General features: G+C 39.0%; 1 long non-coding RNA gene across 1 annotated transcript; it reads right to left on the bottom strand.

The window, feature by feature from the left end:
- Positions 1 to 305: 305 nt before the first annotated feature.
- Positions 306 to 1,608, bottom strand: LOC143413706 (uncharacterized). Its single transcript, XR_013094321.1, has 3 exons — positions 1,524 to 1,608; positions 569 to 687; positions 306 to 486 (listed from the first exon to the last, which is right to left on the bottom strand). It is a non-coding gene; the product is annotated as an uncharacterized LOC143413706 (long non-coding RNA).
- Positions 1,609 to 6,089: the final 4,481 nt, after the last annotated feature.

Below are 6,089 nucleotides of genomic sequence, written 5' to 3'. Positions count from 1 at the left end.
AATGTCTCTGACTCCTGAGAGGTATTTAAGGATTTATCAGGGGAGCTACTTTCACTAGGACATGCATTTGCATGAGAAATCAGTCTAATACAGTTTTTTATATCTTTTGAGTTTTTGTGCTTTCTGCTTGTGTGTGACGTAAAGGTTGATAAATTGTTGGTAACATAGTCACATTTTTGGGAAGGCCAGGATACAGTCTGATGGGTTTTTAAGTGCCTTAAAATATGTGAAATAAATGTATGCTGTGAACAGTTTTCCTTAAATTAACAAAAATCACAAAAAAATGTTGAGATTGCCTTCCTTTTCTTAGCCCTGTTGTGTGATCTGCTGAGGTGAGACTTCAATGCCCTTCGTGTCCTAAACGAACAGACTCAGTCACTGTAAACACAGGGCAAATGAAATCCTCTTTGTCGTAGCTGGTGATGTCTTAAGAGTACTTCTTGGCTTGAACAGACAAAAGAGCAGAACTGGCACTGCATACAAAAACTATAATGAGAAGAGAGGAGAGGACAGTGTCAACAATTCAAAAGAAACCTGAATTAATCTCAAATTACCAAAGTTACATTACCTGATTATGTGTTTGGGGGCGGCGGGAGGCACTCCTGTTCTGATTCCTCTCCTTACCAACTCTTCGTCAGTCCCTCACAAATCAGGACAAGTAGTGGTCTGGAGTTGGCTTTTAATTCTCTAAATAAATAAAAATAGCAATTAGTTTTAAAATAAAATACCAGCTTCCTGACATTACTTAAGAATTTTTTTCTCCTGTCCTAATTGTTTTCACTAAAGTGAGCTGATTCTGCCTTGTAAAATGCCATGTAAAACAGTGTAAAACAAATAATTTACAAGATATACATTACATCAAATGTTTAATTTATTTAATTTATTATTAACAAATTGTATTCTACATGGAATGCACCAACAGTGTACTGGGATGTATTATGTATGCCAAGGATAATTGTGTGCGATTGGTTTTACAACTTAGAATGACAAACATTGGATTGAAAGTATGAGTGGGATAAAACTCCTGAAGCATCTGTTTAAATTATCAGTGCATTTATTAATGATGCTCCATAAATAAACCAAAACAATGTTTTGTGCATAACAAAAAGCTCACAATTGTGCAGTCAAAATGTAAACTAAAAGATGTTCTGCGAGGCTCCTCGGTAGCCGTAATAATCCAACAATCAATCAAGCAGTGCAGCTTCATAGCTTAGCAAAGTCGTACCAAAACATTTTTGACAGATTTTTTTAAGCTGTGTACCACATAAAATTGGTTCGCGGTCAGTAAGCACAACCAGAATTCATACATAAGGCGCACTGTTTATTTTTGAGAAAATCGAAAGGATTTTAGGCCGTGCGTCAAGGCGTTAGCCCGGTTAGCTCGTTAGAGCCGCCCAGCTCCACGCGCGCGGTGACCCGCGGTAACTAGTTAACGGAGATTTGCCCCGTTAATGCAGTTATGGCATTAACTTTACACTGACAGCACTAAAATAGTAATCTTCAAATGTTTTCTTTTTACCGACCAGATCCTCTTTGATAGCTGCCGTGTCCATCTTGTTGCCTGCAGGTGAAGCGATGGGGGAGGGGGAGTTGTGTTCAGTGAAGGAGAGGCGAGGCTGAGTAACGTTACGTAGAGAGAAAAGTGGACGAAAGAGAGGCAAACTTGCGGCTCCACAAGTATAATTATAATGTAACATAGACTATATCTGTCATGGTGAATAGGATTAAAGGACTCAGGTGCGAGACTCCTTGCAGAATGACAGTGGATTTATTTACAGTGAAAAGGTGAGTTAACAGTTTGAGTCTATAATCCAAAAAAAAGGCAGTGCAGTGATACGGCGACCTCTCCTCACGGTGACAGTGCAGTAATAATCCACAACAACTCCTGGTGCCGGCTCCTCCTCCAATCCTTGAACTCTGGAGGCAGATGAGAAAAAACACACACGCTCAATAACGAAAACGTCCTCTCCTTCACAAACCGGGTATGCTAATCATGACTACGCTACCCGGTTTAGTTCAACGTTCCAGCGTTGGTTGTGACTCAACCGCCCCGTTAAATAGGTCTGCGCTGGCAAGGTAATTCTGCACAGGTGCGATGATTCTAGCTTAGGACACTCCCCTCCGGTCAACTGCCGTTCCGTGCCACGGCTTCCGGAAGTACATGTTCCAGCAGAAAAACACATGCCCAGGATGGAGAGGAGAACACGACACAGTACACACAAACACCACAACAAATTGGCAAGACGATCAGTGAGGACCGTCTAGCCATGACAATATCGATATAAACGATATTGTTACATCTCATATCTCGTATAAAAATATATCAATATATTTAGAAACTCGATATGTCGCCCAGTCCTAATCACTTGTTCATCTGTTTTGTTCCAGCTTCATTACTGGATGCATAGTTCTAATGCATCTGTGTTTTTTAAGTTATTTAAAGCCTGTTTGATATGACTCTTGCAGACTCTAGTAGTTCGTATTTAAAATACCCCCATATTTACTGCTCTGTAGCTGCTTCTCTGATCTCCCTCTCCCTCCTGTTTGTGTGTTTGGTGGAGCTCGCTGGCCGTGAGGACTCCACCACCCCGTTCACACAGAAACTAAAGCACACATTTTATTGGCTAAAAGTGATTCGAACAAATTAGACGACATGGCAGCGGGCGCCCCCGAAATTTATTTTTAAATAGCAGCGGGGGGGTTGCAGCCGTTGGTCATGAGCGAGATAGCCTATTTTGTTTCATTCGGTGGTATGGCAGCCACAGACTGCACTTCATGAAATACACATAGGGGGTGTCGCAGAGGCTTGTCAGATATGAGCTCGCCTCTTTAGTAGCGTCGGATTTTCATTGTTTTGTGACATGGCACGTAGTTTGTGACATGGAATCTTAAATGATATAGTAAACACATACCCATAAGCCACAAGGCTTCTTAGCCTAGAAAGTAATGCTATGCTAAGTTTCAGAAAAATACGAAGAATTTCAGTTGTGATATTTCTAAAAGACAAATTGAGACTGTTCAAACATATACTGTCTGATATAATAAAGGAAACATTACTTGCCTTTAGAAAGTTGAGATGAACGATCTATCCAGCTCCTGGTATAAAAAGCCTCACGTTCTCATTAAGGCAGACGGCCAGGTGGCTTTCAGTCCTTGCAAAAACGCAAAGTAGACCCCGTAGTATCCAAAAATATGACATGTGCATGCGTGCTCAGGCACAGAAATGCGCCAACAGCTTCAACTCATGTAAAATTTGAATTCATTCATTTTGCCAGCAATAAATTTCATCTGAGAACAACTTTTGCTCCAAAACGTTAAAGGATTAGTTGAAACTCTTAATGTATTTGAGTTTATGGGGCAACTCAACTTTTATTGTTAAATTGTGAAAGAAATGACTGTAAGCTCAACAATTGCAAGTTTGATTTTTTACAGTGTAGAGATAATCTGTGGGAAATGTAATGATAGCAGTTGGCTTACAGATTATGAAAGCAGATGCAACATTACTGAATAGAGGTTATGCTACCATCAATATTCATAATTAACATAATGTCACTTTTTTCATTTTATGTTGAGTTTTGGCACAATGTCAATTTCTCAAAACTAAATTGAATAAAGACTAGAATGAGAAAGGGCCTTCAGTGTAGTTCTACTTAAATGCAATTTAGTTGGGGTGTATAGATGAATTGACAAAATATAACAATAGTATTTCAACCTGTCAGTACTACTTTTAAAAATGACTATATTTATTGTTGTGATCCTGACAACAAAGGTTCTTTATTTTTGTCCTTGAGATGCCACCATCACTTATGCCACCCTAATATTACATATCATTACAAGAGCCTTCTATTATACCATTTGTCCTTGGTCTGTATAACCACACATGCATCTTCCTGTATAAGCATTGAGATATACTATTTTTGTTTCACGTGTGCCTATGTGCTTACCTCTAGTATTCTATGTGTGTATTTAGAATGGACCCCAGTCCACTTAGCAGCTAACAATCTAGGTTAAAGATCTCTGGCGCTGTGGATCGATCTGTCCCTCTGCCTGCCTTTAATACTTGATGAGAAAAGCTGTTTGATGAATGTGAGCCACCCTGCTCCCTGTGCGACCTATTAACACTGCTTTACATTCATCTATAGGGCTGTGGGACACACACCTTCATCATAACTTTGAATATCTCAGAGATTATGTAAATTTCATTGGCTTAAAAGTCTCTTCCTGTGGTCTGAATTTGTAGGGCTGCACTGAAGTGCTTTCATAATTCCAGACTGGTCAAAGTCTAAATTTGAACAATTTTACAGGAACAGGGAAGGAAGCAACAGCAGGCTTTATCAAGAATGGGAAAAGCATGAAAAAACAATACTGAAGATAAAAAATAAATTAAATAAAAATTCCTTTGGCTGTCTATGTTCGTCATTCGGCTGCACTCTGTGTTTCAGCAGACTACAGAGTGAGTCTCAACGGAGCCCGCTCTTCAGCAGATGTCCAAGTTGTCACGGTTCATTTTTTCATAATTGGTAGTTCAACCTCAGGGGAACAGCTACATAAAGCGAGTGAGGGCACAGGGCTAGAGAAGCGTAAGACAAGAGAGGGCAAACTGAGGAAAGGAGGGGTGGATGAACAGAGAAACAAATGGAGGGGGGGTTAGAGACGAGAAGAGAGAAAGGAGCCTTCAGCCAATATTTTAACAGGGCTGGCCTGGCGTTTAGATGGCCGGGTATCAGAGCAGATGGTTTAAACATTCACCGTGGGTACCATATTAGCAAGCAACAAGCATAGCACACTGAGGCTGAAAGCACTGCAAAGTGTTCTCTGCCATGACATATGAGTTACTGGGTTTAATAGATTGATACAGTGGTGACCATCCTTTCTACAGGAGTAATGGTGAGTGTCAAAGTGTGTTTTCTGTGGAGACTACCTTTAATCTCCAGCTTTGCTTTCTGAGTTGTTAAGATCACTTTTTACCAGGTGTGAAAACAATACAGCGCTGTACAGTTATTTGGTCAAAATAAACTTGTCATAAAAGCATAAAATAAATGTGTTCACTATAGCTAAAGCTAAGTTTAGATAACAAATTGACATAGACAATGGATACTAGATCTCAAGAGTATAATGGATAATAGTCTTGTCTTTGATCTTGTTTGGAGTTGGAGTCCTGTTGCCAGTTTTAGAGACATTTCATTGGTGTTCTATTGAAAATGCTTTATAAAGTGTATATGCAACAGTGGCTTTATTTATTGTAAATTAATGCCTCTAACTTGGTTGTGGTTGTTATATGGTTTGCAGTACTTGTGTGGCCGAAAGCAGTTTAATCACCACGAGTGGATGTTTGCTAATAAAAATCTGTTTCTCAAACTGTGAATTTTGAGGCACAGCAATGCAAGAAAAATGCGAAAGAAAAAAGCGCTGTGGACAAGAATCTTTTGCATTTGATAGAAAGCAAATTTCTGAAAATTATCTAGGCATTTATAGACAGTGTTGGATGTTGCACTTCAAAAAGTAACATGTTACTAGAATCACTTTTATTTTTTTATTAATGCAGTAATGTAACTTGTTACTGTACTAAATTCACTATTCACATTACTGTGAATTACATTATAGTCTTCGGCTGGTCAGTTTTTAGCTGACAGGAGGGGCATTTGGTGTGGTCTTCTTCTGCTGTAGGCTATCTGCTTCAAGGTTTGACGTTGAGTTTCTGAAAGACTCAGATCTGCATGACATGTCAACAACCATGTCACTTAAAAGTCACTTAATCACATTACTTTCCCATTCTGATGCTTAGTTTGATCTTTAGCTGGTTGTCTTCACCATGTCTAGATTTTCAGCCTACAAAATGAGTTTTTTAATTACTTGGCAAATTAAGTAATTTTGACCTAAAATTAAGTGCATAGTTTGAACATGAAACTTGCCCAGAAATGCAGTAGAAATTATGGATTTTACGTGCTCTAGCATACTGAGTTGTTCTGTGTGGCACTGTTTTATTTTCATTTAATGATAAAATAGGAAAGCAGTAAGGTAACCTGCAGAGTTATAGAATGTAGCAAAGACTATTGCAGAAACAGCAAATACATAACAAATTTGATCTA

The sequence above is a fragment of the Maylandia zebra genome, linkage group LG2 (genome assembly GCF_041146795.1).
Source record: "Maylandia zebra isolate NMK-2024a linkage group LG2, Mzebra_GT3a, whole genome shotgun sequence".
In the NCBI taxonomy this organism is placed as follows: domain Eukaryota; kingdom Metazoa; phylum Chordata; class Actinopteri; order Cichliformes; family Cichlidae; genus Maylandia; species Maylandia zebra.
Note: the sequence above shows the minus strand (reverse complement) of the source record. Positions and strands in the feature narration are given on the sequence as shown.